Source organism: Leptodactylus fuscus, chromosome 6 (assembly GCF_031893055.1).
Source record: "Leptodactylus fuscus isolate aLepFus1 chromosome 6, aLepFus1.hap2, whole genome shotgun sequence".
Taxonomy (NCBI): domain Eukaryota; kingdom Metazoa; phylum Chordata; class Amphibia; order Anura; family Leptodactylidae; genus Leptodactylus; species Leptodactylus fuscus.
This window is the reverse complement of record NC_134270.1, coordinates 14263447-14291178: the sequence shown is the minus strand read 5'-3', so window position 1 is coordinate 14291178 and position 27732 is coordinate 14263447. Positions and strand designations below refer to the sequence as shown.

Below are 27732 nucleotides of genomic sequence, written 5' to 3'. Positions count from 1 at the left end.
TGATTTTGAAAACCTCCTGAGATGTATTTCGCTGACTTTGCTTTTCCATTAGAGAGCATGCCCTTCAAACCTTTCCTACCCATCACATGAATATATTTGTGTAGTCTACTATCCAAGCGGAGCTTTGCTGAAGCAAAGACAGTCCTCACAGTCACTATTTTGTCCCGTTTCTTCCTGATAGGAGCGTTTTCCCGTAGGAGGCGGTCGGTGTGGTCACATGTGTATCCCGTTCTCCAAGGAAGCAGGCACAAAGAGTTGTCAAGCGGTAGCATGGCCGAGCGGTCTAAGGCACTGCATTTAGGCTCCAGTCTCTTTGGAGGCGTGGGTTCAAATCCCACTGCTGCCAGATTTTAGAGTCTCGAAATGTTCTTTCCCGATATCATTTGTAGCGTCAGCAGAACTTTCTTGCGACGATTCTCTCCAACAGTCAGACGCAAAGGCGCTTCAGAAAGGGAAAAATTCTGCTTCTTCACAAATTCCGCTTTGAAAATAGATAGCTCGCCAGCACAAGCCTATCTCGGACATTCTCGTACCAGATGTCTTTTTTTTTGCGTGGATAGCATGGCCGAGCGGTCTAAGGCGCTGGATTAAGGTTCCAGTCTCTTCGGAGGCGTGGGTTCGAATCCCACTGCTGCCATTGTCTTGTGATTTTGAAAACCTCCTGAGATGTATTTCGCTGACTTTGCTTTTCCATTAGAGAGCATGCCCTTCAAACCTTTCCTACCCATCACATGAATATATTTGTGTAGTCTACTATCCAAGCGGAGCTTTGCTGAAGCAAAGACAGTCCTCACAGTCACTACTTTGTCCCGTTTCTTCCTGATAGGAGCGTTTTCCCGTAGGAGGCGTTGTCGGTGTGGTCACATGTGTATCCCGTTCTCCAAGGAAGCAGGCACAAAGAGTTGTCAAGCGGTAGCATGGCCGAGCGGTCTAAGGCACTGCATTTAGGCTCCAGTCTCTTTGGAGGAGTGGGTTCAAATCCCACTGCTGCCAGATTTTAGAATCTCGAAATGTTCTTTCCCGATATCATTTGTAGCGTCAGCAGAACTTTCTTGCGACGATTCTCTCCAACAGTCAGACGCAAAGGCGCTTCAGAAAGGGAAAAATTCTGCTTCTTCACAAATTCCGCTTTGAAAATAGATAGCTCGCCAGCACAAGCCTATCTCGGACATTTTCGTACCAGATGTCCTCTTTTTGCGTGGGTAGCATGGCCGAGCGGTCTAAGGCGCTGGATTAAGGCTCCAGTCTCTTCGGAGGCTTGGGTTTGAATCCCACTGCTGCCATTGTCTTGTGATTTTGAAAACCTCCTGAGATGTATTTCGCTGACTTTGCTTTTCCATTAGAGAGCATGCCCTTCAAACCTTTCCTACCCATCACATGAATATATTAGTGTAGTCTACTATCCAAGCGGAGCTTTGCTGAAGCAAAGACAGTCCTCACAGTCACTACTTTGTCCTGTTGCTTCCTGATAGGAGCGTTTTCCCGTAGGAGGCGTTGTCGGTGTGTCCGAGCTCGGACATTTTCGTACCAGATGTCCTCTTTTTGCGTGGGTAGCATGGCCGAGCGGTCTAAGGCGCTGGATTAAGGCTCCAGTCTCTTCGGAGGCGTGGGTTCGAATCCCACTGCTGCCATTGTCTTGTGATTTTGAAAACCTCCTGAGATGTATTTCGCTGACTTTGCTTTTCCATTAGAGAGCATGCCCTTCAAACCTTTCCTACCCATCACATGAATATATTTGTGTAGTCTACTATCCAAGCGGAGCCTTGCTGAAGCAAAGACAGTCCTCACAGTCACTACTTTGTCCCATTGCTTCATGATAGGAGCGTTTTTCCGTAGGAGGCGTTGTTGGTGTGGTCACATGTGTATCCCGTTCTCCAAGGAAGCAGGTACAAAGAGTTGTCAAGCGGTAGCATGGCCGAGCGGTCTAAGATACTGCATTTAGGCTCCAGTCTCTTTGGAGGCGTGGGTTCAAATCCCACTGCTGCCAGATTTTAGAGTCTCGAAATGTTCTTTCCCGATATCATTTGTAGCGTCAGCAGAACTTTCTTGCGACGATTCTCTCCAACAGTCAGACGCAAAGGCGCTTCAGAAAGGGAAAAATTCTGCTTCTTCACAAATTCCGCTTTGAAAATAGATAGCTCGCCAGCACAAGCCTATCTCGGACATTTTCGTACCAGATGTCCGCTTTTTGCGTGGGTAGCATGGCCGAGCGGTCTAAGGCGCTGGATTAAGGCTCCAGTCTCTTTGGAGGCGTGGGTTCGAATCCCACTGCTGCCATTGTCTTGTGATTTTGAAAACCTCCTGAGATGTATTTTGCTGACTTTGCTTTTCCATTAGAGAGCATGCCCTTCAAACCTTTCCTACCCATCACATGAATATATTTGTGTAGTCTACCATCCAAGCGGAGCTTTGCTGAAGCAAAGACAGTCCTCACAGTCACTACTTTGTCCCGTTGCTTCCTGATAGGAGCGTTTTCCCGTAGGAGGCGTTGTCGGTGTGGTCACATGTGTATCCCGTTCTCCAAGGAAGCAGGCACAAAGAGTTGTCAAGCGGTAGCATGGCCGAGCGGTCTAAGGCGCTGGATTTAGGCTCCAATCTCTTTGGAGGCGTGGGTTCGAATCCCACTGCCGCCAGATTTTAGAGTCTCGAAATGTTCTTTCCCGATATCATTTGTAGCGTCAGCAGAACTTTCTTGCGACGACTCTCTCCAACAGTCAGACGCAAAGGCGCTTCAGAAAGGGAAAAATTCTGCTTCTTCACAAATTCCGCTTTGAAAATAGATAGCTCGCCAGCACAAGCCTATCTCGGACATTTTCGTACCAGATGTCCTTTCTTTGCATGGGTAGCATGGCCAAGCGGTCTAAGGCGCTGGATTAAGGCTCCAGTCTCTTCGGAGGCGTGGGTTCGAATCCCACTGCTGCCATTGTCTTGTGATTTTGAAAACCTCCTGAGATGTATTTCGCTGACTTTGCTTTTCCATTAGAGAGCATGCCCTTTAAACCTTTCCTGCCCATCACATGAATATATTTGTGTAGTCTACTATACAAGCGGAGCTTTGCTGAAGCAAAGACAGTCCTCACAGTCACTACTTTGTCCCATTGCTTCGTGATAGGAGCGTTTTTCCGTAGGAGGCGTTGTCGGTGTGGTCACATGTGTATCCCGTTCTCCAAGGAAGCAGGCACAAAGAGCTGTCAAGCGGTAGCATGGCCGAGCGGTCTAAGGCGCTGGATTTAGGCTCCAGTCTCCTTGGAGGCGTGGGCTCGAATCCCACCGCTGCCAGATTTTAGAGTCTCGAAATGTTCTTTCCCAATATCATTTGTAGCGTCAGCAGAACTTTCTTGCGACGATTCTCTCCAACAGTCAGACGCAAAGGCGCCTCAGAAAGGGAAAAATTCTGCTTCTTCACAAATTCCGCTTTGAAAAGAGATAGCTCGCCAGCACAAGCCTATCTCGGACATTTTCGTACCAGATGTCCTCTTTTTGCATGGGTAGCCTGGCCGAGCGGTCTAAGGCGCTGGATTAAGGCTCCAGTCTCCTCGGAGGCGTGGGCTCGAATCCCACTGCTGCCATTGTCTTGTGATTTTGAAAACCTCCTGAGATGTATTTTGCTGACTTTGCTTTTCCATTAGAGAGCATGCCCTTCAAACCTTTCCTACCCATCACATGAATATATTTGTGTAGTCTACTATCCATGCGGAGCTTTGCTGAAGCAAAGACAGTCCTCACAGTCACTACTTTGTCCCGTTGCTTCATGATAGGAGCGTTTTCCCGTAGGAGGCTTTGTCGGTGTGGTCACATGTGTATCCCGTTCTCCAAGGAAGCAGGCAGAAAGAGCTGTCAAGCGGTAGCATGGTCGAGCGGTCTAAGGCGCTGGATTTAGGCTCCAGTCTCTTTGGAGGTGTGGGCTCAAATCCCACTGCTGCCAGATTTTAGAGTCTCGAAATGTTCTTTCCCGATATCATTTGTAGCGTCAGCAGAACTTTCTTGCGACGATTCTCTCCAACAGTCAGACGCAAAGGCGCTTCAGAAAGGGAAAAATTCTGCTTCTTCACAAATTCCGCCTTGAAAATAGATAGCTCGCCAGCACAAGCCTATCTCGGACATTCTCGTACCAGATGTCTTTTTTTTGCGTGGGTAGCATGGCCGAGCGGTCTAAGGCGCTAGATTAAGGCTCCTGTCTCCTCGGAGGCGTGGGTTCGAATCCCACTGCTGCCATTGTCTTGTGATTTTGAAAACCTCCTGAGATGTATTTCGCTGACTTTGCTTTTCCATTAGAGAGCATGCCCTTCAAACCTTTCCTACCCATCACATGAATATATTTGTGTAGTCTACTATCCAAGCGGAGCTTTGCAGAAGCAAAGACAGTCCTCACAGTCACTACTTTGTCTAAGGCGCTGGATTTAGGCTCCAGTCTCTTTGGAGGCGTGGGTTCAAATCCCACTGCTGCCAGATTTTAGAGTCTCGAAATGTTCTTTCCCGATATCATTTGTAGCGTCAGCAGAACTTTCTTGCGACGATTCTCTCCAACAGTCAGACGCAAAGGCGCTTCAGAAAGGGAAAAATTCTGCTTCTTCACAAATTCCGCTTTGAAAATAGATACATCGCCAGCACAAGCCTATCTCGGACATTTTCGTACCAGATGTCCTCTTTTTGCGTGGGTAGCATGGCCGAGCGGTCTAAGGCGCTGGATTAAGGCTCCAGTCTCTTCGGAGGCGTGGGTTCGAATCCCACTGCTGCCATTGTCTTGTGATTTTGAAAACCTCCTGAGATGTATTTCGCTGACTTTGCTTTTCCATTAGAGAGCATGCCCTTCAAACCTTTCCTACCCATCACATGAATATATTTGTGTAGTCTACTATCCAAGCGGAGCCTTGCTGAAGCAAAGACAGTCCTCACAGTCACTACTTTGTCCCATTGCTTCATGATAGGAGCGTTTTTCCGTAGGAGGCGTTGTTGGTGTGGTCACATGTGTATCCCGTTCTCCAAGGAAGCAGGCACAAAGAGCTATCAAGCGGTAGCATGGCCGAGCGGTCTAAGGTACTGCATTTAGGCTCCAGTCTCTTTGGAGGCGTGGGTTCAAATCCCACTGCTGCCAGATTTTAGAGTCTCGAAATGTTCTTTCCCGATATCATTTGTAGCGTCAGCAGAACTTTCTTGCGACGATTCTCTCCAACAGTCAGACGCAAAGGCGCTTCAGAAAGGGAAAAATTCTGCTTCTTCACACATTCCGCTTTGAAAATAGATAGCTCGCCAGCACAAGCCTATCTCGGACATTTTCGTACCAGATGTCCTCTTTTTGCGTGGGTAGCATGGCCGAGCGGTTTAAGGCGCTGGATTAAGGCTCCAGTCTTTTCGGAGGCGTGGGTTCGAATCACACTGCTTCCACTGTCTTGTGATTTTGAAAACCTCCTGAGATGTATTTCGCTGACTTTGCTTTTCCATTAGAGAGCATGCCCTTAAAACCTTTCCTACCCATCACATGAATATATTTGTGTAGTCTACTATCCAAGCGGAGCTTTGCTGAAGCAAAGACAGTCCTCACAGTCACTACTTTGTCCTGTTGCTTCATGATAGGAGCGTTTTCCCGTAGGAGGCGTTGTCGGTGTGGTCACATGTGTATCCCGTTCTCCAAGGAAGCAGGCACAAAGAGTTGTCAAGTGGTAGCATGGCCGAGCGGTCTAAGGCGCTGGATTTAGGCTCCAGTCTCTTTGGAGGCGTGGGTTCGAATCCCACTGCTGCCAGATTTTAGAGCCTCGAAATGTTCTTTCCCGATATCATTTGTAGCGTCAGCAGAACTTTCTTGCGACGATTCTCTCCAACAGTCAGACGCAAAGGCGCTTCAGAAAGGGAAAAATTCTGCTTCTTCACAAATTCCGCTTTGAAAATAAATAGCTCGCCAGCACAAGCCTATCTCGGACATTTTCGTACCAGATGTCCTCTTTTTGCGTGGGTAGCATGGCCGAGCGGTCTAAGGCGCTAGATTAAGGCTCCAGTCTCTTCGGAGGCGTGGGTTCGAATCACACTGCTGCCATTGTCTTGTGATTTTGAAAACCTCCTGAGATGTATTTTGCTGACTTTGCTTTTCCATTAGAGAGCATGCCCTTCAAACCTTTCCTACCCATCACATGAATATATTTGTGTAGTCTACTATCCAAGCGGAGCTTTGCTGAAGCAAAGACAGTCCTCACAGTCACTACTTTGTCCCGTTTCTTCCTGATAGGAGCGTTTTCCCGTAGGAGGCGTTGTCGGTGTGGTCACATGTGTATCCCGTTCTCCAAGGAAGCAGGCACAAAGAGTTGTCAAGCGGTAGCATGGCCGAGCGGTCTAAGGCGCTGGATTTAGGCTCCAGTCTCTTTGGAGGCGTGGGTTCGAATCCCACTGCCGCCAGATTTTAGAGTCTCGAAATGTTCTTTCCCGATATCATTTGTAGCGTCAGCAGAACTTTCTTGCGACGACTCTCTCCAACAGTCAGACGCAAAGGCGCTTCAGAAAGGGAAAAATTCTGCTTCTTCACAAATTCCGCTTTGAAAATAGATAGCTCGCCAGCACAAGCCTATCTCGGACATTTTCGTACCAGATGTCCTTTCTTTGCATGGGTAGCATGGCCAAGCGGTCTAAGGCGCTGGATTAAGGCTCCAGTCTCTTCGGAGGCGTGGGTTCGAATCCCACTGCTGCCATTGTCTTGTGATTTTGAAAACCTCCTGAGATGTATTTCGCTGACTTTGCTTTTCCATTAGAGAGCATGCCCTTTAAACCTTTCCTGCCCATCACATGAATATATTTGTGTAGTCTACTATACAAGCGGAGCTTTGCTGAAGCAAAGACAGTCCTCACAGTCACTACTTTGTCCCATTGCTTCGTGATAGGAGCGTTTTTCCGTAGGAGGCGTTGTCGGTGTGGTCACATGTGTATCCCGTTCTCCAAGGAAGCAGGCACAAAGAGCTGTCAAGCGGTAGCATGGCCGAGCGGTCTAAGGCGCTGGATTTAGGCTCCAGTCTCCTTGGAGGCGTGGGCTCGAATCCCACCGCTGCCAGATTTTAGAGTCTCGAAATGTTCTTTCCCGATATCATTTGTAGCGTCAGCAGAACTTTCTTGCGACGATTCTCTCCAACAGTCAGACGCAAAGGCGCCTCAGAAAGGGAAAAATTCTGCTTCTTCACAAATTCCGCTTTGAAAAGAGATAGCTCGCCAGCACAAGCCTATCTCGGACATTTTCGTACCAGATGTCCTCTTTTTGCATGGGTAGCCTGGCCGAGCGGTCTAAGGCGCTGGATTAAGGCTCCAGTCTCCTCGGAGGCGTGGGCTCGAATCCCACTGCTGCCATTGTCTTGTGATTTTGAAAACCTCCTGAGATGTATTTTGCTGACTTTGCTTTTCCATTAGAGAGCATGCCCTTCAAACCTTTCCTACCCATCACATGAATATATTTGTGTAGTCTACTATCCATGCGGAGCTTTGCTGAAGCAAAGACAGTCCTCACAGTCACTACTTTGTCCCGTTGCTTCATGATAGGAGCGTTTTCCCGTAGGAGGCTTTGTCGGTGTGGTCACATGTGTATCCCGTTCTCCAAGGAAGCAGGCAGAAAGAGCTGTCAAGCGGTAGCATGGTCGAGCGGTCTAAGGCGCTGGATTTAGGCTCCAGTCTCTTTGGAGGTGTGGGCTCAAATCCCACTGCTGCCAGATTTTAGAGTCTCGAAATGTTCTTTCCCGATATCATTTGTAGCGTCAGCAGAACTTTCTTGCGACGATTCTCTCCAACAGTCAGACGCAAAGGCGCTTCAGAAAGGGAAAAATTCTGCTTCTTCACAAATTCCGCCTTGAAAATAGATAGCTCGCCAGCACAAGCCTATCTCGGACATTCTCGTACCAGATGTCTTTTTTTTGCGTGGGTAGCATGGCCGAGCGGTCTAAGGCGCTAGATTAAGGCTCCTGTCTCCTCGGAGGCGTGGGTTCGAATCCCACTGCTGCCATTGTCTTGTGATTTTGAAAACCTCCTGAGATGTATTTCGCTGACTTTGCTTTTCCATTAGAGAGCATGCCCTTCAAACCTTTCCTACCCATCACATGAATATATTTGTGTAGTCTACTATCCAAGCGGAGCTTTGCAGAAGCAAAGACAGTCCTCACAGTCACTACTTTGTCTAAGGCGCTGGATTTAGGCTCCAGTCTCTTTGGAGGCGTGGGTTCAAATCCCACTGCTGCCAGATTTTAGAGTCTCGAAATGTTCTTTCCCGATATCATTTGTAGCGTCAGCAGAACTTTCTTGCGACGATTCTCTCCAACAGTCAGACGCAAAGGCGCTTCAGAAAGGGAAAAATTCTGCTTCTTCACAAATTCCGCTTTGAAAATAGATACATCGCCAGCACAAGCCTATCTCGGACATTTTCGTACCAGATGTCCTCTTTTTGCGTGGGTAGCATGGCCGAGCGGTCTAAGGCGCTGGATTAAGGCTCCAGTCTCTTCGGAGGCGTGGGTTCGAATCCCACTGCTGCCATTGTCTTGTGATTTTGAAAACCTCCTGAGATGTATTTCGCTGACTTTGCTTTTCCATTAGAGAGCATGCCCTTCAAACCTTTCCTACCCATCACATGAATATATTTGTGTAGTCTACTATCCAAGCGGAGCCTTGCTGAAGCAAAGACAGTCCTCACAGTCACTACTTTGTCCCATTGCTTCATGATAGGAGCGTTTTTCCGTAGGAGGCGTTGTTGGTGTGGTCACATGTGTATCCCGTTCTCCAAGGAAGCAGGCACAAAGAGCTATCAAGCGGTAGCATGGCCGAGCGGTCTAAGGTACTGCATTTAGGCTCCAGTCTCTTTGGAGGCGTGGGTTCAAATCCCACTGCTGCCAGATTTTAGAGTCTCGAAATGTTCTTTCCCGATATCATTTGTAGCGTCAGCAGAACTTTCTTGCGACGATTCTCTCCAACAGTCAGACGCAAAGGCGCTTCAGAAAGGGAAAAATTCTGCTTCTTCACAAATTCCGCTTTGAAAATAAATAGCTCGCCAGCACAAGCCTATCTCGGACATTTTCGTACCAGATGTCCTCTTTTTGCGTGGGTAGCATGGCCGAGCGGTCTAAGGTGCTGGATTAAGACTCCAGCCTCTTCGTAGGCGTGGGTTCGAATCCCACTGCTGCCATTGTCTTGTGATTTTGAAAACCTCCTGAGATCTATTTCGCTGACTTTGCTTTTCCATTAGAGAGCATGCCCTTCAAACCTTTCCTACCCATCACATGAATATATTTGTGTAGTCTACTATCCAAGCGGAGCTTTGCTGAAGCAAAGACAGTCCTCACAGTCACTACTTTGTCCTGTTGCTTCATGATAGGAGCGTTTTCCCGTAGGAGGCGTTGTCGGTGTGGTCACATGTGTATCCCGTTCTCCAAGGAAGCAGGCACAAAGAGTTGTCAAGTGGTAGCATGGCCGAGCGGTCTAAGGCGCTGGATTTAGGCTCCAGTCTCTTTGGAGGCGTGGGTTCGAATCCCACTGCTGCCAGATTTTAGAGCCTCGAAATGTTCTTTCCCGATATCATTTGTAGCGTCAGCAGAACTTTCTTGCGACGATTCTCTCCAACAGTCAGACGCAAAGGCGCTTCAGAAAGGGAAAAATTCTGCTTCTTCACAAATTCCGCTTTGAAAATAAATAGCTCGCCAGCACAAGCCTATCTCGGACATTTTCGTACCAGATGTCCTCTTTTTGCGTGGGTAGCATGGCCGAGCGGTCTAAGGCGCTAGATTAAGGCTCCAGTCTCTTCGGAGGCGTGGGTTCGAATCACACTGCTGCCATTGTCTTGTGATTTTGAAAACCTCCTGAGATGTATTTTGCTGACTTTGCTTTTCCATTAGAGAGCATGCCCTTCAAACCTTTCCTACCCATCACATGAATATATTTGTGTAGTCTACTATCCAAGCGGAGCTTTGCTGAAGCAAAGACAGTCCTCACAGTCACTACTTTGTCCTGTTGCTTCATGATAGGAGCGTTTTCCCGTAGGAGGCGTTGTCGGTGTGGTCACATGTGTATCCCGTTCTCCAAGGAAGCAGGCACAAAGAGCTGTCAAGTGGTAGCATGGCCGAGCGGTCTAAGGCGCTGGATTTAGGCTCCAGTCTCCTTGGAGGCGTGGGTTCGAATCCCACTGCTGCCAGATTTTAGAGTCTCGAAATGTTCTTTCCCGATATCATTTGTAGCGTCAGCAGAACTTTCTTGCGACAATTCTCTCCAACAGTCAGACGCAAAGGCGCTTCAGAAAGGGAAAAATTCTGCTTCTTCACAAATTCCGCTTTGAAAATAGATAGCTCGCCAGCACAAGCCTATCTCGGACATTTTCGTACCAGATGTCCTTTTTTTTGCGTGGGTAGCATGGCCGAGCGGTCTAAGGTGCTGGATTAAGACTCCAGTCTCTTCGTAGGCGTGGGTTCGAATCCCACTGCTGCCATTGTCTTGTGATTTTGAAAACCTCCGGAGATGTATTTCGCTGACTTTGCTTTTCCATTAGAGAGCATGCCCTTCAAACCTTTCCTACCCATCACATGAATATATTTGTGTAGTCTACTATCCAAGCGGAGCTTTGCTGAAGCAAAGACAGTCCTCACAGTCACTACTTTGTCCTGTTGCTTCATGATAGGAGCGTTTTCCCGTAGGAGGCGTTGTCGGTGTGGTCACATGTGTATCCCGTTCTCCAAGGAAGCAGGCACAAAGAGTTGTCAAGTGGTAGCATGGCCGAGCGGTCTAAGGCGCTGGATTTAGGCTCCAGTCTCTTTGGAGGCGTGGGTTCGAATCCCACTGCTGCCAGATTTTAGAGCCTCGAAATGTTCTTTCCCGATATCATTTGTAGCGTCAGCAGAACTTTCTTGCGACGATTCTCTCCAACAGTCAGACGCAAAGGCGCTTCAGAAAGGGAAAAATTCTGCTTCTTCACAAATTCCGCTTTGAAAATAGATAGCTCGCCAGCACAAGCCTATCTCGGACATTTTCGTACCAGATGTCATTTTTTTCCGTGGGTAGCATGGCCGAGCGGTCTAAGGCGCTGGATTAAGGCTCCCGTCTCCTCGGAGGCGTGGGTTCGAATCCCACTGCTGCCATTGTTTTGTGATTTTGAAAACCTCCTGAGATGTATTTCGCTAACTTTGCTTTTCCATTAGAGAGCATGCCCTTCAAACCTTTCCTACCCATCACATGAATATATTTGTGTAGTCTACTATCCAAGCGGAGCTTTGCTGAAGCAAAGACAGTCCTTACAGTCACTACTTTGTCCCGTTGCTTCATGATAGGAGCGTTTTCCCGTAGGAGGCTTTGTCGGTGTGGTCACATGTGTATCCCGTTCTCCAAGGAAGCAGGCACAAAGAGTTGTCAAGCGGTAGCATGGCCGAGCGGTCTAAGGCGCTGCATTTAGGCTCCAGTCTTTTTGGGGGCGTGGGTTCGAATCCCACTGCTGCCAGATTTTAGAGTCTCGAAATGTTCTTTCCCGATATCATTTGTAGCGTCAGCAGAACTTTCTTGCGACGATTCTCTCCAACAGTCAGACGCAAAGGCGCTTCAGAAAGGGAAAAATTCTGGCTCTTCACACATTCCGCTTTGAAAATAGATAGCTCGCCAGCACAAGCCTATCTCGGACATTTTCGTACCAGATGTCCTCTTTTTGCGTGGGTAGCATGGCCGAGCGGTCTAAGTCGCTGGATTGAGGCTCCAGTCTCTACTGAGGCGTGGATTCGAATCCAACTGCTGCCATTGTCTTGTGATTTTGAAAACCTCCTGAGATGTATTTCGCTGACTTTGCTTTTCCATTAGAGAGCATGCCCTTCAAACCTTTCCTACCCATCACATGAATATATTTGTGTAGTCTACTATCCAAGCGGAGCTTTGCTGAAGCAAAGACAGTCCTCACAGTCACTAATTTGTCCCATTGCTTCATGATAGGAGCGTTTTCCCGTAGGAGGCGCTGTCGGTGTGGTCACATGTGTATCCCGTTCTCCAAGGAAGCAGGCACAAAGAGCTGTCAAGCGGTAGCATGGCCGAGCGGTCTAAGGCACTGGATTTAGGCTCCAGTCTCCTTGGAGGCGTGGGTTCAAATCCCACCGCCGCCAGACCCCAGAGCCCCGAAATGCCCTTTCCCGATATAATTTGTAGCGTCAGCAGAACTTTCTTGCGACGATTCTCTCCAACAGTCAGACGCAAAGGCGCCTCAGAAAGGGAAAAATTCAGCTTCTTCACAAATTCCACTTTGAAAATAGATAGCTCGCCAGCACAAGCCTATCTCAGACATTTTCGTACCAGATGTCCTCTTTTTGCGTGGGTAGCATGGCCGAGCGGTCTAAGGCGCTGGATTAAGGCTCCAGTCTCTTCGGAGGCGTGTGTTCGAATCCCACTGCTGCCATTGTCTTGTGATTTTGAAAACGTCCTGAGATGTATTTCGCTGACTTTGCTTTTCCATTAGAGAGCATGCCCTTAAAACCTTTCCTACCCATCACATGAATATATTTGTGTAGTCTACTATCCAAGCGGAGCTTTGCTGAAGCAAAGACAGTCCTCACAGTCACTACTTTGTCCCGTTGCTTCCTGATAGGAGCGTTTTCCCGTAGGAGGTCACATGGTCGGTGTGGTCACATGTGTATCCCGTTCTCCAAGGAAGCAGGCACAAAGAGATATCAAGCGGTAGCATGGCCGAGCGGTCTAATGCGCTGGATTTAGGCTCCAGTCTCTTTGGAGGCGTGGGTTCGAATCCCACTGCTGCCAGATTTTAGAGTCTCGAAATGTTCTTTCCCGATATCATTTGTAGCGTCAGCAGAACTTTCTTGCGACGATTCTCTCCAACAGTCAGACGCAAAGGCGCTTCAGAAAGGGAAAAATTCTGCCTCTTCACACATTCCGCTTTGAAAATAGATAGCTCGCCAGCACAAGCCTATCTCGGACATTTTCGTACCAGATGTCCTCTTTTTGCGTGGGTAGCATGGCCGAGCGGTCTAAGGTGCTGGATTAAGGCTCCAGTGTCGTCGGAGGCGTGGGTTCGATTCTCCCTGCTGCCATGGTCTTGTGATTTTGAAAACCTCCTGAGATGTATTTCGCTGACTTTGCTTTTCCATTAGAGAGCATGCCCTTAAAACCTTTCCTACCCATCACATGAATATATTTGTGTAGTCTACTATCCAAGCGGAGCTTTGCTGAAGCAAAGACAGTCCTCACAGTCACTACTTTGTCCCGTTGCTTCCTGATAGGAGCGTTTTCCCGTAGGAGGCGTTGTCGGTGTGGTCACATGTGTATCCCGTTCTCCAAGGAAGCAGGCACAAAGAGCTATCGAGCGGTCTAAGGCGCTGGATTTAGGCTCCAGTCTCTTTGGAGGCGTGGGTTCGAATCCCACTGCTGCCAGATTTTAGAGTCTCGAAATGTTCTTGTAAGGGGCTTATGGAATAACTGTGTCATTTGTCTGATCTTCTGCTGCCATCTACTGCTGAAAGACTAAATTGCAGGGCAAATCTATTCACAAAAGAACCCCCCCTACAGCTCAGAGAAAGATGGTATGTTCCAGAGAGGAAAAGCGTGTGCATACAGGAAGCTGCAGGCAGAAGGGGGACACATGTCATGCTAGGAGGACCTGCTGCAGGCTGCTTTGCCCATTAAGGACTTTCCTTTGCTGAACAAGGACCCTGAGAGACTTCACTATTCCTGCCTTGTGTCAGCTTGTAAACAGAGGTATGTTGGAGTGTGAGTAGAGTGAGGGGCCATACAGCTCGGTCAAGCATTAAAGCAGCTTTGTGTGCTGGAAGACAAAGCAGGCCCTGCCTGGAAGATAAAGCAGGCCCCTGCCTGGAAGATTAATAAGGTGCACCTTGTTACTGACTTACTTTAAGAGAGGCCTCTCCTAGCCAATGTATACGGGTTCTAACTAAAGACACTAGAGGGGTAACTACCACTATTTGTTGTGCGCACTGTCATATTGAAGTTATATGTTTTGCTTAGCTACTGTATACTTATTTCTTACCTTCTCTCCCGTTCCCATTCCCTTCCCCTCCTTTCTTTATTAAACTGTTATATATTGTTATTCCGTGGCTCTGTGCAGTTACTGCGTATATCATCACCTGCTCCCCATTACATTTCTGGCGTAGTCGGCAGGATACGCAGTCTGTATTGAGGCATGGAAGGACAGGGGAATGCTGTAGATGGGAATGCACTAGTGCAACCAGAAGGGGATGCACCAAGGCAACCAGATGGGGGAATACCAGTGAGACCTTTATCCCTGGGTGCAATGTTGACCCATATACCAAAATTTAAAGGAGATAATATACCGCTGCATGACTGGGCACAGCGTATGAAAGGCATGTTAAGGGTGGCAGGAGTAACTACAGAAAATCAAGGTGAAATATTGCTGATGGCCCTAGAGGGGCATGCTCAAGATACTGTATTGCTGCGTCCTGAGAGTGAAAGGAGGACACTGGAGCAGGTGGTGAAGATTCTTGAGAGAGTGTATGGTGGGAGACCTGAAACAGGTGATTTGCAGGCACAATTGTTTCATAGATTACAATGTGAGGAGGAAGGGTTGCCACAGTATGCCAATGCACTTCAGAGAATTATGAGGCGAATTCTTGCCACAGAGCCAGAGCTAGCACAAACTCCCGGATATGCCGATCGCACCCTGCGAGATCAATTTCTTAGAGGACTATACAATCCACTGATTAAAAGTGCCCTCCGGGAACGAATCAGAGTAGAGAAAAAACTGACTTTCCAAGAGATATTAGAAGAGGCAGTCTCACGCACGCAGGCTGAAGATCATGACCCACCGAATAGATGGAGTGAGGTCTGGACGCATAGGGTAGTCCCGAGTGAGGGGCCCAGAGAGCCAAGTCGGCTGGAAAAACAAGTAGATCTTCTGCAAGAGACTGTATTAGCCCTTCAAGAGCAGCTGAAGCTTATGCAATTACAAGCCAGAACGCCAATGACTGAAGTGGTAGCAACAAGACCAGCGGCCGCGCAGCCAAACACTCGCATAGCATCAGAGCAAGAAAAGAGAGACCGGTTTGATCAAAGGCGACAGAGACCCGCTAGAGAATATCAGTGTTGGGACTGTAGAAGGTGGGGCCACATGGCAAGTCGCTGCCCTGAGAAGAGGGGACCCCAGGGGACTCCGACGTTAAACTAGAACCTCCCTCCATAGTTGGGCGTATGGCGGGAGGACAAACGGACAGTATGGGAGATAAATGCCCTGAAGATATAGTTGCAAACACTCCAACGATTACGGCTGAATTTGAAGGGAAGAAAGTGAGATGCCTGCTAGATACGGGGTCTCAGGTGACCACGATGCCAGAACAATTCTTCTATCAACACTTTGGACGGACCATGTCCATTGACAAGAGAGCCCATATCAAGCTGATGGCCGCTAACAATCTACCTATTCCAGTAGTGGGAGTCGTGTGGATGGCGGTGCGTGCTTGTGGCCAAGACTTAGGCCAGAAGGGGATTATATTAACGGAAGGACAGTACAACAGGGTGGTGCCAGCCATCATGGGCATGAATATTTTGAAGGAGCTGGATCAACTGCTTTTCAACAAAGAAGGACCTGATTACTGGAAGCAGACCGCTAATGACAGACCCACGCAGAAAGTTTTCCAGCACCTTATCCGCACCAGCGGTTTGAGGAGGAATGGCGGGAATCGATATCCAGTAGGAAAGATCCGCGTACCAAGGCGGACCAAGATAACTTTACCACCAAATCGAGAGACTGTCCTCACGTTACCTGTTGGGGCACACCGGAAGCTAGATGGTATAGAAGTTTTGGTGGAGCCCATATTCCTCGAAGAGGATAGAGTTGATCCATTGGTGGCACGAACTTTAGCCACGGTGAGAGATGGAAGAGTCCCTTTGCGGTGTGTGAATACAAGTGATCAAGCCCTCACGCTCACACCGGGTGTCGTCTTGGGACATGTTTATTTGGCGCCTGAAGAAGTAGCAAGTACTGAGACAATTGAGCTGAAGCCAATAGAGGGAGAAGCCTGGGCCTTGTCCGTATCCTTTGAAGAAAGAGAGGATCCCACTGAACAGTGGAACAGCCGCATTATCCTAGGACAGATGGGAGCAGACCTCACACCCTTTACTCCTGTAGAGGCCAAAACTATAGAAAATTTTATCTGGGAAAATCAGGCCACGTTCTCTCGACACGAGGAGGACTTCGGTTGTACCGACAAAATTCAACATGAGATACCCACTGGGGAGGCTTCCCCCAGCAGAGAGAGATATCGACAGATACCCCCAAAGTACTATCAAGAAGTAAAGGAATTGCTTGCGCAGATGCTGAAGAGTGGGGTGATACGAGAAAGTCAGAGCCCTTGGGCTGCCCCGATTGTGCTGGTTAAGAAAAAGGATGGGTCCACTCGGTTTTGTGTTGATTACCGCAAACTGAACAGTTGTACAATCCGAGATTCTTACCCGCTGCCCCGTATAGAGGAGTCATTGACCGCCTTGGGAAAAGCCCGTTACTTCTCCTCTCTGGACTTGGCCAGTGGGTATTGGCAGGTCCCTGTGGCAGAGAAAGACAAAGCCAAGACTGCATTCATTGTGCCCATGGGGCTCTTTGAATTCAACCGAATGCCGTTTGGACTGAGTAATGCCCCGGGAACCTTTCAGCGCCTTATGGAAAGCTGTCTAGGAGACATGAACTTTGAAGCTACCCTGATATACCTGGATGATATCGTGGTATATTCTGCAAGCTTTACACAACATCTAGACCAGTTAGGCCAAGTGTTCCGACGCCTGCGGGGACATGGGCTTAAACTCAAGCCTAAGAAGTGTCGAATCTTTCAGAGAGAAATCGAATATCTGGGGCACAAAGTGTCCGAAGCTGGAATACAACCTTCAGATGACAAAGTGAGAGCAGTGCAACAGTGGCCCACACCGACCACATTGAGGGAAGTTCGTGCATTCCTTGGGCTAGCGGGTCATTACCGCCGCTTTATCAAGCACTTTGCGAAGTTGGCAGAACCCTTGCACAAATTACTCAGAGGGACTGCGAGAGGGCCGAAAACACAAAGGATCAACTGGGGACCTCGATAAGCGGAAGCTATGGACAAAATAAAAGAAGCCTTGACCAGCGCCCCTATCCTCGCATATGCAGACTACAATCTTCCCTTCCGGTTATATACCGACGCAAGCCTTTACGGACTAGGCGCAGTACTGTCACAAGTACAAGAGGGCGTTGAACGTGTAATTGCTTACAGCAGCCGTACGTTACGAGAAACAGAACGTAATCCTGTGAATTACAGCTCTTTTCGCTTGGAACTGCTGGCGTTAGTGTGGGCAATCACTGAAAGGTTTGCTGAGTACCTCGCTGGAGCCCGGATTGAAGTATACACGGACAACAACCCCCTGGCACACATCACCACTGCCAAGTTGGGAGCCATGGAGCAAAGGTGGATAGCACGTTTATCCAAGTATGACTACCATGTACAGTACCGCTCAAAGCATGAGAACCAAAATGCTGATGCGCTCTCTCGAGTCACCTCAGAAGTTCCTGTGGGAGAAATAGATGAACAATTGGAAGAAGATGAAATCCCAGATTTCCGCAAGTTCACCTCAAAGGTTGTAGAGGCTCGGATTTTGGAAATAACAACAGGAACATCTTCACGGCTACTGGGCCAATCCAGGGAAGAATGGATCAAAGTGCAGTCTTCTGACCCAGAGTTAGTCAGGGTGAGGGAATGGGTGACTCAACAGAGGAAACCAAGCAAGAAGGTACGGGAAGAATTATCACACGAGACCCTCCAGATTTTGAGCCAGTGGGAGAAGTTGTCTATGCAAGAGGGGCTGCTGTATCGCAGAGTGTACTTGGCGGCTGAGCTAGAGGAGCGATGGCAGGTGGTGATACCGCAGAAAATGGCATTACCCCTGGCTCAGGAAGCTCATGAGAAGGGGGCCCACTTTGGACCGGATAAGACGTACCAATGGCTGCAAAGGATAGTATACTATCCCCAACTTCTCCGGACAGTAGAAAAAGCCTGCAAGTTGTGCCGTGCCTGTGAGCTAAGCAAGTCCCTGACACAGAGAGCGCCAACGCAAACCATTGTTACCAAGGAGCCATTGGAAGTGCTTATGATTGACTATCTGAAGATTGGACATTCACATCGGGGCTATCAGTACTGTCTTGTGATGACGGATCATTTCACCAAGTTTGCAGTGGTGACGCCCACCAAAGATCAAACGGCTGCATCAGCTGCGCAAGCCATCAGTGAAAACTTTATCCAAGTGTATGGCTGTCCCAAACGAATACACTCTGATCAAGGGGCCTGCTTTCAGGGCAGTGTCATGAGGGAGCTGCAGAGAATCTATGGCATGCAAAGGTCAAAAACCACTCCGTACCATCCACAAGGAAACGGAGCCTGTGAGAGGTTCAATCGAACTCTATTACAGATGCTACGCACATTAGAAGATGATCGCAAGAGCCACTGGCCCAATTATGTAGCAGAATTGGTGTGGACTTACAATAATCGTGTTCACTCTACCACCGGCTATGCCCCATATGTTTTGTTGTTTGGAAGAACTGGGAGGGGCATCGAGGAATTGAACCTGACTCCCCCTGGGGATAGTGAAAGTCAGAGTGTGGGCTCCTGGATAGACTGCCATCGCAGACGACTGGAGACTGTACATCGCATTGTCACCAAGCGACTACAGGAAAAGAAACACCCGCCACAAAAACCTGCACAAGAGGTTCCGTTCCAACCGGGTGACAAGGTTCTAGTCGCTGAGAAGCGTCCACAACATAAATTGAGTGAGCGCTGGGAAGTAGAGCCCTACATTGTAGTCAGAAGAACCTTCCCCCATGGACCAGTTTATGAAGTGAAAAATGAGCGAGGGGACCGTACTCGCATTCTCCACCGAAATATGCTAAGGCCCTGTTATTCTGAGGCAAGACCGACTGAAAGCGAAGCTGAGAGCACGCCTGCATCTGTATGTGTCCCCACTGAGGGGGGCTTTGAAGATGAAGATGAAGAATGGTGGCAGCCTCCAACCAACCCAGTCGACTGGGAAGCATCACCTGACAGAGATCCAGAAGATGTAAACCTTGAAGACAGCCTCCTTCCTCCATCTAATCCAGATGCAGGTGCCACCCCTGCAGAAGATGATCTGACCTTTGCCAGAGCCAGCAATGAGAATGCTGTGACCCCTGATATGGCTCAGACCACGAGAGAAGTGGCCATGGCTCCACGTAGAACTGAGAGGGCCAATGCTGGTATTCCCCCTGAAAGGTATTTGGCAGATGAGTTTGTGTATACTGTTAATAGGGTTGATTATAAAGTATTGACCCCCAAACACCAGGTTGGGAGGCCGAGCAGAAGGTGCTTTCGCATGACCCTATGTAAGGCGTCCAAGGAAAGTATCGACCGGGACGGCCGATGTCAAAGAGGGGGGGCATGTAAGGGGCTTATGGAATAACTGTGTCATTTGTCTGATCTTCTGCTGCCATCTACTGCTGAAAGACTAAATTGCAGGGCAAATCTATTCACAAAAGAACCCCCCCTACAGCTCAGAGAAAGATGGTATGTTCCAGAGAGGAAAAGCGTGTGCATACAGGAAGCTGCAGGCAGAAGGGGGACACATGTCATGCTAGGAGGACCTGCTGCAGGCTGCTTTGCCCATTAAGGACTTTCCTTTGCTGAACAAGGACCCTGAGAGACTTCACTATTCCTGCCTTGTGTCAGCTTGTAAACAGAGGTATGTTGGAGTGTGAGTAGAGTGAGGGGCCATACAGCTCGGTCAAGCATTAAAGCAGCTTTGTGTGCTGGAAGACAAAGCAGGCCCTGCCTGGAAGATAAAGCAGGCCCCTGCCTGGAAGATTAATAAGGTGCACCTTGTTACTGACTTACTTTAAGAGAGGCCTCTCCTAGCCAATGTATACAGGTTCTAACTAAAGACACTAGAGGGGTAACTACCACTATTTGTTGTGCGCACTGTCATATTGAAGTTATATGTTTTGCTTAGCTACTGTATACTTATTTCTTACCTTCTCTCCCGTTCCCATTCCCTTCCCCTCCTTTCTTTATTAAACTGTTATATATTGTTATTCCGTGGCTCTGTGCAGTTACTGCGTATATCATCACCTGCTCCCCATTACATTCTTTCCCGATATCATTTGTAGCGTCAGCAGAACTTTCTTGCGACGATTCTCTCCAACAGTCAGAAGCAAAGGCGCTTCAGAAAGGGAAAAATTCTGCTTCTTCACAAATTCAGCTGTGAAAATAGATAGCTCGCCAGCACAAGCCTATCTCGGACATTTTCGTACCAGATGTCCTCTTTTTGCGTGGGTAGCATGGCCGAGCGGTCTAAGGCGCTGGATTAAGGCTCCAGTCTCTTCGGAGGCGTGGGTTCGAATCCCACTGCTGCCATTGTCTTGTGATTTTAAAAACCTCCTGAGATGTATTTCGCTGACTTTGCTTTTCCATTAGAGAGCATGCCCTTAAAACCTTTCCTACCCATCACATGAATATATTTGTGTAGTCTACTATCCAAGCGGAGCTTTGCTGAAGCAAAGACAGTTCTCACAGTCACTACTTTGTCCCGTTGCTTCCTGATAGGAGCGTTTTCCCGTAGGAGGCGTTGTCGGTGTGGTCACATGTGTATCCCGTTCTCCAAGGAAGCAGGCACAAAGAGCTGTCAAGCGGTAGCATGGCCGAGCGGAATCCCACTGCTGCCATTGTCTTGTGATTTTGAAAACCTCCTGAGATGTATTTCGCTGACTTTGCTTTTCCATTAGAGAGCATGCCCTTAAAACCTTTCCTACCCATCACATGAATACATTTGTGTAGTCTACTATCCAAGCGGAGCTTTGCTGAAGCAAAGACAGTCCTCACAGTCACTACTTTGTCCCATTGCTTCCTGATAGGAGCGTTTTCCCGTAGCAGGTCACATGGTCGGTGTGGTCACATGTGTATCCCGTTCTCCAAGGAAGCAGGCACAAAGAGCTATCAAGCGGTAGCATGGCCGAGCGGTCTAAGGCGCTGGATTTAGGCTCCAGTCTCCTTGGAGGCGTGGGTTTGAATCCCACTGCTGCCAGATTTTAGAGTCTCGAAATGTTCTTTCCCGATATCATTTGTAGCGTCAGCAGAACTTTCTTGCGACGATTCTCTCCAAAAGTCAGACGCAAAGGCGCTTCAGAAAGGGAAAAATTCTGCCTCTTCACACGTTCCGTTTTGAAAATAGATAGCTCGCCAGCACAAGCCTATCTCGGACATTTTCGTACCAGATGCCCTCTTTTTGCGTGGGTAGCATGGCCGAGCGGTTTAAGGCGCTGGATTAAGGCTCCAGTCTCTTCGGAGGCGTGGGTTCGAATCCCACTGCTGCCATTCTCTTGTGATTTTGAAAACCTCCTGAGATGTATTTCGCTGACTTTGCTTTTCCATTAGAGAGCATGCCCTTAAAACCTTTCCTACCCATCACATGAATATATTTGTGTAGTCTACTATCCAAGCGGAGCTTTGCTGAAGCAAAGACAGTCCTCACAGTCACTACTTTGTCCCGTTGCTTCCTGATAGGAGCGTTTTCCCGTAGGAGGTCACATGGTCGGTGTGGTCACATGTGTATCCCGTTCTCCAAGGAAGCAGGCACAAAGAGCTATCAAGCGGTAGCATGGCCGAGCGGTCTAAGGCGCTGGATTTAGGCTCCAGTCTCTTTGGAGGCGTGGGTTTGAATCCCACTGCTGCCAGATTTTAGAGTCTCGAAATGTTCTTTCCCGATATCATTTGTAGCGTCAGCAGAACTTTCTTGCGACGATTCTCTCCAACAGTCAGACGCAAAGGCGCTTCAGAAAGGGAAAAATTCTGCCTCTTCACACATTCCGCTTTGAAAATAGATAGCTCGCCAGCACAAGCCTATCTCGGACATTTTCGTACCAGATGTACTCTTTTTGCATGGGTAGCATGGCCGAGCGGTCTAAGGCGCTGGATTAAGGCTCCAGTCTCTTCGGAGGCGTGGGTTCGAATCCCACTGCTGCCATTGTCTTGTGACTTTGAAAACCTCCTGAGATGTATTTCGCTGACTTTGCTTTTCCATTAAAGAGCATGCCCTTAAAACCTTTCCTACCCATCACATGAATATATTTGTGTAGTCTACTATCCAAGCGGAGCTTTGCTGAAGCAAAGACAGTCCTCACAGTCACTACTTTGTCCCGTTGCTTCCTGATAGGAGCGTTTTCCCGTAGGAGGCGTTGTCGGTGTGGTCACATGTGTATCCCGTTCTCCAAGGAAGCAGGCACAAAGAGCTATCGAGCGGTCTAAGGCGCTGGAATTAGGCTCTAGTCTCTTTGGAGGCGTGGGTTCGAATCCCACTGCTGCCAGATTTTAGAGTCTCGAAATGTTCTTTCCCGATATCATTTGTAGCGTCAGCAGAACTTTCTTGCGACGATTCTCTCCAACAGTCAGACGCAAAGGCGCTTCAGAAAGGGAAAAATTCTGCTTCTTCACAAATTCAGCTGTGAAAATAGATAGCTCGCCAGCACAAGCCTATCTCGGACATTTTAGTACCAGATGTCCTCTTTTTGCGTGGGTAGCATGGCCGAGCGGTCTAAGGCGCTGGATTAAGGCTCCAGTCTCTTCGGAGGCGTGGGTTCGAATCCCACTGCTGCCATTGTCTTGTGATTTTAAAAACTTCCTGAGATGTATTTTGCTGACTTTGCTTTTCCATTAGAGAGCATGCCCTTAAAATCTTTCCTACCCATCACATGAATATATTTGTGTAGTCTACTATCCAAGCGGAGCTTTGCTGAAGCAAAGACAGTTCTCACAGTCACTACTTTGTCCCGTTGCTTCCTGATAGGAGCGTTTTCCCGTAGGAGGCGTTGTCGGTGTGGTCACATGTGTATCCCGTTCTCCAAGGAAGCAGGCACAAAGAGCTGTCAAGCGGTAGCATGGCCGAGCGGTCTAAGGCGCTGGATTTAGGCTCCAGTCTCTTGGAGGCGTGGGTTCGAATCCCACTACTGCCAGATTTTAGAGTCTCGAAATGTTCTTTCCCGATATCATTTGTAGCGTCAGCTGAACTTTCTTGCGACGATTCTCTCCAACAGTCAGACGCAAAGGCGCTTCAGAAAGGGAAAAATTCTGCCTCTTCACACATTCCGCTTTGAAAATAGATAGCTCGCCAGCACAAGCCTATCTCGGACATTTTCGTACCAGATGTCCTCTTTTTGCGTGGGTAGCATGGCCGAGCGGTCTAAGGCGCTGGATTAAGGCTCCAGTCTCTTCGGAGGCGTGGGTTCGAATCCCACTGCTGCCATTGTCTTGTGATTTTAAAAACCTCCTGAGATGTATTTCGCTGACTTTGCTTTTCCATTAGAGAGCATGCCCTTAAAACCTTTCCTACCCATCACATGAATATATTTGTGTAGTCTACTATCCAAGCGGAGCTTTGCTGAAGCAAAGACAGTTCTCACAGTCACTACTTTGTCCCGTTGCTTCCTGATAGGAGCGTTTTCCCGTAGGAGGCGTTGTCGGTGTGGTCACATGTGTATCCCGTTCTCCAAGGAAGCAGGCACAAAGAGCTATCAAGCGGTAGCATGGCCGAGCGGTCTAAGGCGCTGCATTTAGGCTCCAGTCTCCTTGGAGGCGTGGGTTCGAATACCACTGCTGCCAGATCTTAGAGTCTCGAAATGTTCTTTCCCGATATCATTTGTAGCGTCAGCAGAACTTTCTTGCGACGATTCTCTCCAACAGTCAGACGCAAAGGCGCTTCAGAAAGGGAAAAATTCTGCCTCTTCACACATTCCGCTTTGAAAATAGATAGCTCGCCAGCACAAGCCTATCTCGGACATTTTCGTACCAGATGTCCTCTTTTTGCGTGGGTAGCATGGCCGAGCGGTCTAAGGCGCTGGATTAAGGCTCCAGTCTCTTCGGAGGCGTGGGTTCGAATCCCACTGCTGCCATTGTCTTGTGATTTTAAAAACCTCCTGAGATGTATTTCGCTGACTTTGCTTTTCCATTAGAGAGCATGCCCTTAAAACCTTTCCTACCCATCACATGAATATATTTGTGTAGTCTACTATCCAAGCGGAGCTTTGCTGAAGCAAAGACAGTCCTCACAGTCACTACTTTGTCCCGTTGCTTCCTGATAGGAGCGTTTTCCCGTAGGAGGTCACATGGTCGGTTTGGTCACATGTGTATCCCGTTCTCCAAGGAAGCAGGCACAAAGAGCTATCAAGCGGTAGCGTGGCCGAGCGGTCTAAGGCGCTGGATTTAGGCTCCAGTCTCCTTGGAGGCGTGGGTTCGAATCCCGCCGCTGCCAGATTTTAGAGTCTCGAAATGTTCTTTCCCGATATCATTTGTAGCGTCAGCAGAACTTTCTTGCGACGATTCTCTCCAACAGTCAGACGCAAAGGCGCTTCAGAAAGGGAAAAATTCTGCCTCTTCACACATTCCGCTTTGAAAATAGATAGCTCGCCAGCACAAGCCTATCTCGGACATTTTCGTACCAGATGTCCTCTTTTTGCGTGGGTAGCATGGCCGAGCGGTCTAAGGCGCTGGATTAAGGCTCCAGTCTCTTCGGAGGCGTGGGTTCAAATCCCACTGCTGCCATTGTCTTGTGATTTTGAAAACCTCCTGAGATGTATTTCGCTGACTTTGCTTTTCCATTAGAGAGCATGCCCTTAAAACCTTTCCTACCCATCACATGAATATATTTGTGTAGTCTACTATCCAAGCGGAGCTTTGCTGAAGCAAAGACAGTCCTCACAGTCACTACTTTGTCCCGTTGCTTCCTGATAGGAGCGTTTTCCCGTAGGAGGCGTTGTCGGTGTGGTCACATGTGTATCCCGTTCTCCAAGGAAGCAGGCACAAAGAGCTATCAAGCGGTAGCATGGCCGAGCGGTCTAAGGCGCTGGATTTAGGCTCCAGTCTCCTTGGGGGCGTGGGTTCAAATCCCACTGCTGCTAGATTTTAGAGTCTCGAAATGTTCTTTCCCGATATCATTTGTAGCGTCAGTAGAACTTTCTTGCGACGATTCTCTCCAACAGTCAGACGCAAAGGCGCTTCAGAAAGGGAAAAATTCTGCTTCTTCACACATTCCGCTTTGAAGATAGATAGCTCGCCAGCACAAGCCTATCTTGGACATTTTCGTACCAGATGTCCTCTTTTTGCGTGGGTAGCATGGCCGAGCAGTCTAAGGTGCTGGATTAAGGCTCCAGTCTCTTCGGAGGCGTGGGTTCGATTCTCCCTGCTGCCATTGTCTTGTGATTTTGAAAACCTCCTGAGATGTATTTCGCTGACTTTGCTTTTCCATTAGAGAGCATGCCCTTAAAACCTTTCCTACCCATCACATGAATATATTTGTGTAGTCTACTATCCAAGCGGAGCTTTGCTGAAGCAAAGACAGTCCTCACAGTCACTACTTTGTCCCGTTGCTTCCTGATAGGAGCGTTTTCCCGTAGGAGGCGTTGTCGGTGTGGTCACATGTGTATCCCGTTCTTCAAGGAAGCAGGCACAAAGAGCTATCGAGCGGTCTAAGGCGCTGGATTTAGGCTCCAGTCTCTTTGGAGGCGTGGGTTCGAATCCCACTGCTGCCAGATTTTAGAGTCTCGAAATGTTCTTTCCCGATATCATTTGTAGCGTCAGCAGAACTTTCTTGCGACGATTCTCTCCAACAGTCAGACGCAAAGGCGCTTCAGAAAGGGAAAAATTCTGCTTCTTCACACATTCCGCTTTGAAGATAGATAGCTCGCCAGCACAAGCCTATCTCGGACATTTTCGTACCAGATGTCCTCTTTTTGCGTGGGTAGCATGGCCGAGCGGTCTAAGGCGCTGGATTAAGGCTCCAGTCTCTTCGGAGGCGTGGGTTCGAATCCCACTGCTGCCATTGTCTTGTGATTTTAAAAACCTCCTGAGATGTATTTCGCTGACTTTGCTTTTCCATTAGAGAGCATGCCCTTAAAACCTTTCCTACCCATCACATGAATATATTTGTGTAGTCTACTATCCAAGCGGAGCTTTGCTGAAGCAAAGACAGTTCTCACAGTCACTACTTTGTCCCGTTGCTTCCTGATAGGAGCGTTTTCCCGTAGGAGGCGTTGTCGGTGTGGTCACATGTGTATCCCGTTCTCCAAGGAAGCAGGCACAAAGAGCTATCAAGCGGTAGCATGGCCGAGCAGTCTAAGGCGCTGGATTTAGGCTCCAGTCTCCCTGGGGGCGTGGGCTCGAATCCCACCGCCGCCAGACCCCAGAGCCCCGAAATGCCCCCTCCCGATATCACCTGCAGCATCAGCAGAACTTTCATGCGACGATTCTCTCCAACAGTCAGACGCAAAGGCGCTTCAGAAAGGGAAAAATTCTGCCTCTTCACACATTCCGCTTTGAAAATAGATAGCTCGCCAGCACAAGCCTATCTCGGACATTTTCGTACCAGATGTCCTCTTTTTGCGTGGGTAGCATGGCCGAGCGGTCTAAGGCGCTGGATTAAGGCTCCAGTCTCTTCAGAGGTGTGGTCTCGAATCACACTGCTTCCATTGTCTTGTGATTTTGAAAACCTCCTGAGATGTATTTCGCTGACTTTGCTTTTCCATTAGAGAGCATGCCCTTAAAACCTTTCCTACCCATCACATGAATATATTTGTGTAGTCTACTATCCAAGCGGAGCTTTGCTGAAGCAAAGACAGTCCTCACAGTCACTACTTTGTCCCGTTGCTTCCTGATAGGAGCGTTTTCCCGTAGGAGGTCACATGGTCGGTGTGGTCACATGTGTATCCCGTTCTCCAAGGAAGCAGGCACAAAGAGCTATCAAGTGGTAGCATGGCCGAGCGGTCTAAGGCGCTGGATTTAGGCTCCAGTCTCTTTGGAGGCGTGGGTTCGAATCCCACTGCTGCCAGATTTTAGAGCCTCGAAATGTTCTTTCCCGATATCATTTGTAGCGTCAGCAGAACTTTCTTGCGACGATTCTCTCCAACAGTCAGACGCAAAGGCGCTTCAGAAAGGGAAAAATTCTGCCTCTTCACACATTCCGCTTTGAAAATAGATAGCTCGCCAGCACAAGCCTATCTCGGACATTTTCGTACCAGATGTCCTCTTTTTGCGTGGGTAGCATGGCCGAGCGGTCTAAGGCGCTGGATTAAGGCTCCAGTCTCTTCGGAGGCGTGGGTTCAAATCCCACTGCTGCCATTGTCTTGTGATTTTGAAAACCTCCTGAGATGTATTTCGCTGACTTTGCTTTTCCATTAGAGAGCATGCCCTTAAAACCTTTCCTACCCATCACATGAATATATTTGTGTAGTCTACTATCCAAGCGGAGCTTTGCTGAAGCAAAGACAGTCCTCACAGTCACTACTTTGTCCCGTTGCTTCCTGATAGGAGCGTTTTCCCGTAGGAGGTCACATGGTCGGTGTGGTCACATGTGTATCCCGTTCTCCAAGGAAGCAGGCACAAAGAGCTATCAAGCGGTAGCATGGCCGAGCGGTCTAAGGCGCTGGATTTAGGCTCCAGTCTCTTTGGAGGCGTGGGTTCGAATCCCACTGCTGCCAGATTTTAGAGTCTCGAAATGTTCTTTCCCGATATCATTTGTAGTGTCAGCAGAACTTTCTTGCGACGATTCTCTCCAACAGTCAGACGCAAAGGCGCTTCAGAAAGGGAAAAATTCTGCCTCTTCACACATTCCGCTTTGAAAATAGATAGCTCGCCAGCACAAGCCTATCTCGGACATTTTCGTACCAGATGTCCTCTTTTTGCGTGGGTAGCATGGCCGAGCGGTCTAAGGCGCTGGATTAAGGCTCCAGTCTCTTCGGAGGCG

The 27732-nt window shown here is 48.6% G+C and overlaps 56 non-coding genes across 56 annotated transcripts in view; all 56 read left to right on the top strand.

Moving 5' to 3' along the window:
• Positions 1-264: 264 nt before the first annotated feature.
• TRNAL-UAG (transfer RNA leucine (anticodon UAG)) lies at positions 265-346 on the top strand. Its single transcript has one exon. It is a non-coding gene; the product is annotated as a tRNA-Leu (tRNA).
• Positions 347-554: 208 nt separating this feature from the next.
• Positions 555-637, top strand: TRNAL-AAG (transfer RNA leucine (anticodon AAG)). Its single transcript has one exon. It is a non-coding gene; the product is annotated as a tRNA-Leu (tRNA).
• A 274-nt stretch (positions 638-911) lies between these two features.
• Positions 912-993, top strand: TRNAL-UAG (transfer RNA leucine (anticodon UAG)). The gene has a single exon. It is a non-coding gene; the product is annotated as a tRNA-Leu (tRNA).
• A 208-nt stretch (positions 994-1201) lies between these two features.
• On the top strand, positions 1202-1283 carry TRNAL-AAG (transfer RNA leucine (anticodon AAG)). Its single transcript has one exon. It is a non-coding gene; the product is annotated as a tRNA-Leu (tRNA).
• Positions 1284-1549: 266 nt separating this feature from the next.
• TRNAL-AAG (transfer RNA leucine (anticodon AAG)) lies at positions 1550-1631 on the top strand. The gene has a single exon. It is a non-coding gene; the product is annotated as a tRNA-Leu (tRNA).
• Positions 1632-1905: 274 nt separating this feature from the next.
• On the top strand, positions 1906-1987 carry TRNAL-UAG (transfer RNA leucine (anticodon UAG)). Its single transcript has one exon. It is a non-coding gene; the product is annotated as a tRNA-Leu (tRNA).
• Positions 1988-2195: 208 nt separating this feature from the next.
• TRNAL-AAG (transfer RNA leucine (anticodon AAG)) lies at positions 2196-2277 on the top strand. Its single transcript has one exon. It is a non-coding gene; the product is annotated as a tRNA-Leu (tRNA).
• Positions 2278-2551: 274 nt separating this feature from the next.
• TRNAL-UAG (transfer RNA leucine (anticodon UAG)) lies at positions 2552-2633 on the top strand. Its single transcript has one exon. It is a non-coding gene; the product is annotated as a tRNA-Leu (tRNA).
• A 208-nt stretch (positions 2634-2841) lies between these two features.
• Positions 2842-2923, top strand: TRNAL-AAG (transfer RNA leucine (anticodon AAG)). Its single transcript has one exon. It is a non-coding gene; the product is annotated as a tRNA-Leu (tRNA).
• A 274-nt stretch (positions 2924-3197) lies between these two features.
• Positions 3198-3279, top strand: TRNAL-UAG (transfer RNA leucine (anticodon UAG)). The gene has a single exon. It is a non-coding gene; the product is annotated as a tRNA-Leu (tRNA).
• A 208-nt stretch (positions 3280-3487) lies between these two features.
• Positions 3488-3569, top strand: TRNAL-AAG (transfer RNA leucine (anticodon AAG)). Its single transcript has one exon. It is a non-coding gene; the product is annotated as a tRNA-Leu (tRNA).
• Positions 3570-3843: 274 nt separating this feature from the next.
• Positions 3844-3925, top strand: TRNAL-UAG (transfer RNA leucine (anticodon UAG)). The gene has a single exon. It is a non-coding gene; the product is annotated as a tRNA-Leu (tRNA).
• Positions 3926-4133: 208 nt separating this feature from the next.
• On the top strand, positions 4134-4215 carry TRNAL-AAG (transfer RNA leucine (anticodon AAG)). The gene has a single exon. It is a non-coding gene; the product is annotated as a tRNA-Leu (tRNA).
• A 442-nt stretch (positions 4216-4657) lies between these two features.
• Positions 4658-4739, top strand: TRNAL-AAG (transfer RNA leucine (anticodon AAG)). The gene has a single exon. It is a non-coding gene; the product is annotated as a tRNA-Leu (tRNA).
• Positions 4740-5013: 274 nt separating this feature from the next.
• On the top strand, positions 5014-5095 carry TRNAL-UAG (transfer RNA leucine (anticodon UAG)). Its single transcript has one exon. It is a non-coding gene; the product is annotated as a tRNA-Leu (tRNA).
• Positions 5096-5303: 208 nt separating this feature from the next.
• On the top strand, positions 5304-5385 carry TRNAL-AAG (transfer RNA leucine (anticodon AAG)). The gene has a single exon. It is a non-coding gene; the product is annotated as a tRNA-Leu (tRNA).
• Positions 5386-5659: 274 nt separating this feature from the next.
• TRNAL-UAG (transfer RNA leucine (anticodon UAG)) lies at positions 5660-5741 on the top strand. The gene has a single exon. It is a non-coding gene; the product is annotated as a tRNA-Leu (tRNA).
• A 208-nt stretch (positions 5742-5949) lies between these two features.
• On the top strand, positions 5950-6031 carry TRNAL-AAG (transfer RNA leucine (anticodon AAG)). The gene has a single exon. It is a non-coding gene; the product is annotated as a tRNA-Leu (tRNA).
• A 274-nt stretch (positions 6032-6305) lies between these two features.
• On the top strand, positions 6306-6387 carry TRNAL-UAG (transfer RNA leucine (anticodon UAG)). Its single transcript has one exon. It is a non-coding gene; the product is annotated as a tRNA-Leu (tRNA).
• A 208-nt stretch (positions 6388-6595) lies between these two features.
• Positions 6596-6677, top strand: TRNAL-AAG (transfer RNA leucine (anticodon AAG)). Its single transcript has one exon. It is a non-coding gene; the product is annotated as a tRNA-Leu (tRNA).
• A 274-nt stretch (positions 6678-6951) lies between these two features.
• On the top strand, positions 6952-7033 carry TRNAL-UAG (transfer RNA leucine (anticodon UAG)). The gene has a single exon. It is a non-coding gene; the product is annotated as a tRNA-Leu (tRNA).
• A 208-nt stretch (positions 7034-7241) lies between these two features.
• Positions 7242-7323, top strand: TRNAL-AAG (transfer RNA leucine (anticodon AAG)). The gene has a single exon. It is a non-coding gene; the product is annotated as a tRNA-Leu (tRNA).
• A 274-nt stretch (positions 7324-7597) lies between these two features.
• On the top strand, positions 7598-7679 carry TRNAL-UAG (transfer RNA leucine (anticodon UAG)). Its single transcript has one exon. It is a non-coding gene; the product is annotated as a tRNA-Leu (tRNA).
• Positions 7680-7887: 208 nt separating this feature from the next.
• TRNAL-AAG (transfer RNA leucine (anticodon AAG)) lies at positions 7888-7969 on the top strand. The gene has a single exon. It is a non-coding gene; the product is annotated as a tRNA-Leu (tRNA).
• A 442-nt stretch (positions 7970-8411) lies between these two features.
• TRNAL-AAG (transfer RNA leucine (anticodon AAG)) lies at positions 8412-8493 on the top strand. Its single transcript has one exon. It is a non-coding gene; the product is annotated as a tRNA-Leu (tRNA).
• A 274-nt stretch (positions 8494-8767) lies between these two features.
• On the top strand, positions 8768-8849 carry TRNAL-UAG (transfer RNA leucine (anticodon UAG)). Its single transcript has one exon. It is a non-coding gene; the product is annotated as a tRNA-Leu (tRNA).
• A 208-nt stretch (positions 8850-9057) lies between these two features.
• TRNAL-AAG (transfer RNA leucine (anticodon AAG)) lies at positions 9058-9139 on the top strand. Its single transcript has one exon. It is a non-coding gene; the product is annotated as a tRNA-Leu (tRNA).
• A 274-nt stretch (positions 9140-9413) lies between these two features.
• On the top strand, positions 9414-9495 carry TRNAL-UAG (transfer RNA leucine (anticodon UAG)). The gene has a single exon. It is a non-coding gene; the product is annotated as a tRNA-Leu (tRNA).
• Positions 9496-9703: 208 nt separating this feature from the next.
• Positions 9704-9785, top strand: TRNAL-AAG (transfer RNA leucine (anticodon AAG)). The gene has a single exon. It is a non-coding gene; the product is annotated as a tRNA-Leu (tRNA).
• Positions 9786-10059: 274 nt separating this feature from the next.
• On the top strand, positions 10060-10141 carry TRNAL-UAG (transfer RNA leucine (anticodon UAG)). Its single transcript has one exon. It is a non-coding gene; the product is annotated as a tRNA-Leu (tRNA).
• A 209-nt stretch (positions 10142-10350) lies between these two features.
• On the top strand, positions 10351-10432 carry TRNAL-AAG (transfer RNA leucine (anticodon AAG)). Its single transcript has one exon. It is a non-coding gene; the product is annotated as a tRNA-Leu (tRNA).
• Positions 10433-10706: 274 nt separating this feature from the next.
• TRNAL-UAG (transfer RNA leucine (anticodon UAG)) lies at positions 10707-10788 on the top strand. The gene has a single exon. It is a non-coding gene; the product is annotated as a tRNA-Leu (tRNA).
• A 208-nt stretch (positions 10789-10996) lies between these two features.
• On the top strand, positions 10997-11078 carry TRNAL-AAG (transfer RNA leucine (anticodon AAG)). Its single transcript has one exon. It is a non-coding gene; the product is annotated as a tRNA-Leu (tRNA).
• A 274-nt stretch (positions 11079-11352) lies between these two features.
• TRNAL-UAG (transfer RNA leucine (anticodon UAG)) lies at positions 11353-11434 on the top strand. The gene has a single exon. It is a non-coding gene; the product is annotated as a tRNA-Leu (tRNA).
• A 564-nt stretch (positions 11435-11998) lies between these two features.
• TRNAL-UAG (transfer RNA leucine (anticodon UAG)) lies at positions 11999-12080 on the top strand. Its single transcript has one exon. It is a non-coding gene; the product is annotated as a tRNA-Leu (tRNA).
• Positions 12081-12288: 208 nt separating this feature from the next.
• TRNAL-AAG (transfer RNA leucine (anticodon AAG)) lies at positions 12289-12370 on the top strand. The gene has a single exon. It is a non-coding gene; the product is annotated as a tRNA-Leu (tRNA).
• Positions 12371-12647: 277 nt separating this feature from the next.
• On the top strand, positions 12648-12729 carry TRNAL-UAG (transfer RNA leucine (anticodon UAG)). The gene has a single exon. It is a non-coding gene; the product is annotated as a tRNA-Leu (tRNA).
• A 208-nt stretch (positions 12730-12937) lies between these two features.
• On the top strand, positions 12938-13019 carry TRNAL-AAG (transfer RNA leucine (anticodon AAG)). Its single transcript has one exon. It is a non-coding gene; the product is annotated as a tRNA-Leu (tRNA).
• Positions 13020-20278: 7259 nt separating this feature from the next.
• TRNAL-AAG (transfer RNA leucine (anticodon AAG)) lies at positions 20279-20360 on the top strand. The gene has a single exon. It is a non-coding gene; the product is annotated as a tRNA-Leu (tRNA).
• A 585-nt stretch (positions 20361-20945) lies between these two features.
• Positions 20946-21027, top strand: TRNAL-UAG (transfer RNA leucine (anticodon UAG)). Its single transcript has one exon. It is a non-coding gene; the product is annotated as a tRNA-Leu (tRNA).
• A 208-nt stretch (positions 21028-21235) lies between these two features.
• TRNAL-AAG (transfer RNA leucine (anticodon AAG)) lies at positions 21236-21317 on the top strand. Its single transcript has one exon. It is a non-coding gene; the product is annotated as a tRNA-Leu (tRNA).
• A 277-nt stretch (positions 21318-21594) lies between these two features.
• On the top strand, positions 21595-21676 carry TRNAL-UAG (transfer RNA leucine (anticodon UAG)). Its single transcript has one exon. It is a non-coding gene; the product is annotated as a tRNA-Leu (tRNA).
• Positions 21677-21884: 208 nt separating this feature from the next.
• On the top strand, positions 21885-21966 carry TRNAL-AAG (transfer RNA leucine (anticodon AAG)). Its single transcript has one exon. It is a non-coding gene; the product is annotated as a tRNA-Leu (tRNA).
• A 548-nt stretch (positions 21967-22514) lies between these two features.
• Positions 22515-22596, top strand: TRNAL-AAG (transfer RNA leucine (anticodon AAG)). The gene has a single exon. It is a non-coding gene; the product is annotated as a tRNA-Leu (tRNA).
• Positions 22597-22870: 274 nt separating this feature from the next.
• Positions 22871-22951, top strand: TRNAL-UAG (transfer RNA leucine (anticodon UAG)). Its single transcript has one exon. It is a non-coding gene; the product is annotated as a tRNA-Leu (tRNA).
• A 208-nt stretch (positions 22952-23159) lies between these two features.
• Positions 23160-23241, top strand: TRNAL-AAG (transfer RNA leucine (anticodon AAG)). Its single transcript has one exon. It is a non-coding gene; the product is annotated as a tRNA-Leu (tRNA).
• Positions 23242-23515: 274 nt separating this feature from the next.
• Positions 23516-23597, top strand: TRNAL-UAG (transfer RNA leucine (anticodon UAG)). The gene has a single exon. It is a non-coding gene; the product is annotated as a tRNA-Leu (tRNA).
• A 208-nt stretch (positions 23598-23805) lies between these two features.
• Positions 23806-23887, top strand: TRNAL-AAG (transfer RNA leucine (anticodon AAG)). Its single transcript has one exon. It is a non-coding gene; the product is annotated as a tRNA-Leu (tRNA).
• A 277-nt stretch (positions 23888-24164) lies between these two features.
• TRNAL-UAG (transfer RNA leucine (anticodon UAG)) lies at positions 24165-24246 on the top strand. Its single transcript has one exon. It is a non-coding gene; the product is annotated as a tRNA-Leu (tRNA).
• A 208-nt stretch (positions 24247-24454) lies between these two features.
• TRNAL-AAG (transfer RNA leucine (anticodon AAG)) lies at positions 24455-24536 on the top strand. Its single transcript has one exon. It is a non-coding gene; the product is annotated as a tRNA-Leu (tRNA).
• Positions 24537-24810: 274 nt separating this feature from the next.
• Positions 24811-24892, top strand: TRNAL-UAG (transfer RNA leucine (anticodon UAG)). The gene has a single exon. It is a non-coding gene; the product is annotated as a tRNA-Leu (tRNA).
• Positions 24893-25730: 838 nt separating this feature from the next.
• Positions 25731-25812, top strand: TRNAL-AAG (transfer RNA leucine (anticodon AAG)). The gene has a single exon. It is a non-coding gene; the product is annotated as a tRNA-Leu (tRNA).
• A 923-nt stretch (positions 25813-26735) lies between these two features.
• On the top strand, positions 26736-26817 carry TRNAL-UAG (transfer RNA leucine (anticodon UAG)). Its single transcript has one exon. It is a non-coding gene; the product is annotated as a tRNA-Leu (tRNA).
• A 208-nt stretch (positions 26818-27025) lies between these two features.
• TRNAL-AAG (transfer RNA leucine (anticodon AAG)) lies at positions 27026-27107 on the top strand. Its single transcript has one exon. It is a non-coding gene; the product is annotated as a tRNA-Leu (tRNA).
• A 277-nt stretch (positions 27108-27384) lies between these two features.
• TRNAL-UAG (transfer RNA leucine (anticodon UAG)) lies at positions 27385-27466 on the top strand. Its single transcript has one exon. It is a non-coding gene; the product is annotated as a tRNA-Leu (tRNA).
• Positions 27467-27674: 208 nt separating this feature from the next.
• Positions 27675-27732, top strand: part of TRNAL-AAG (transfer RNA leucine (anticodon AAG)) — an 82-nt gene continuing 24 nt past the window's right edge. Inside the window, exon 1 of the tRNA in view lies at positions 27675-27732. This exon is cut by the window's right edge and continues 24 nt beyond it. This is a non-coding gene — a tRNA (tRNA-Leu).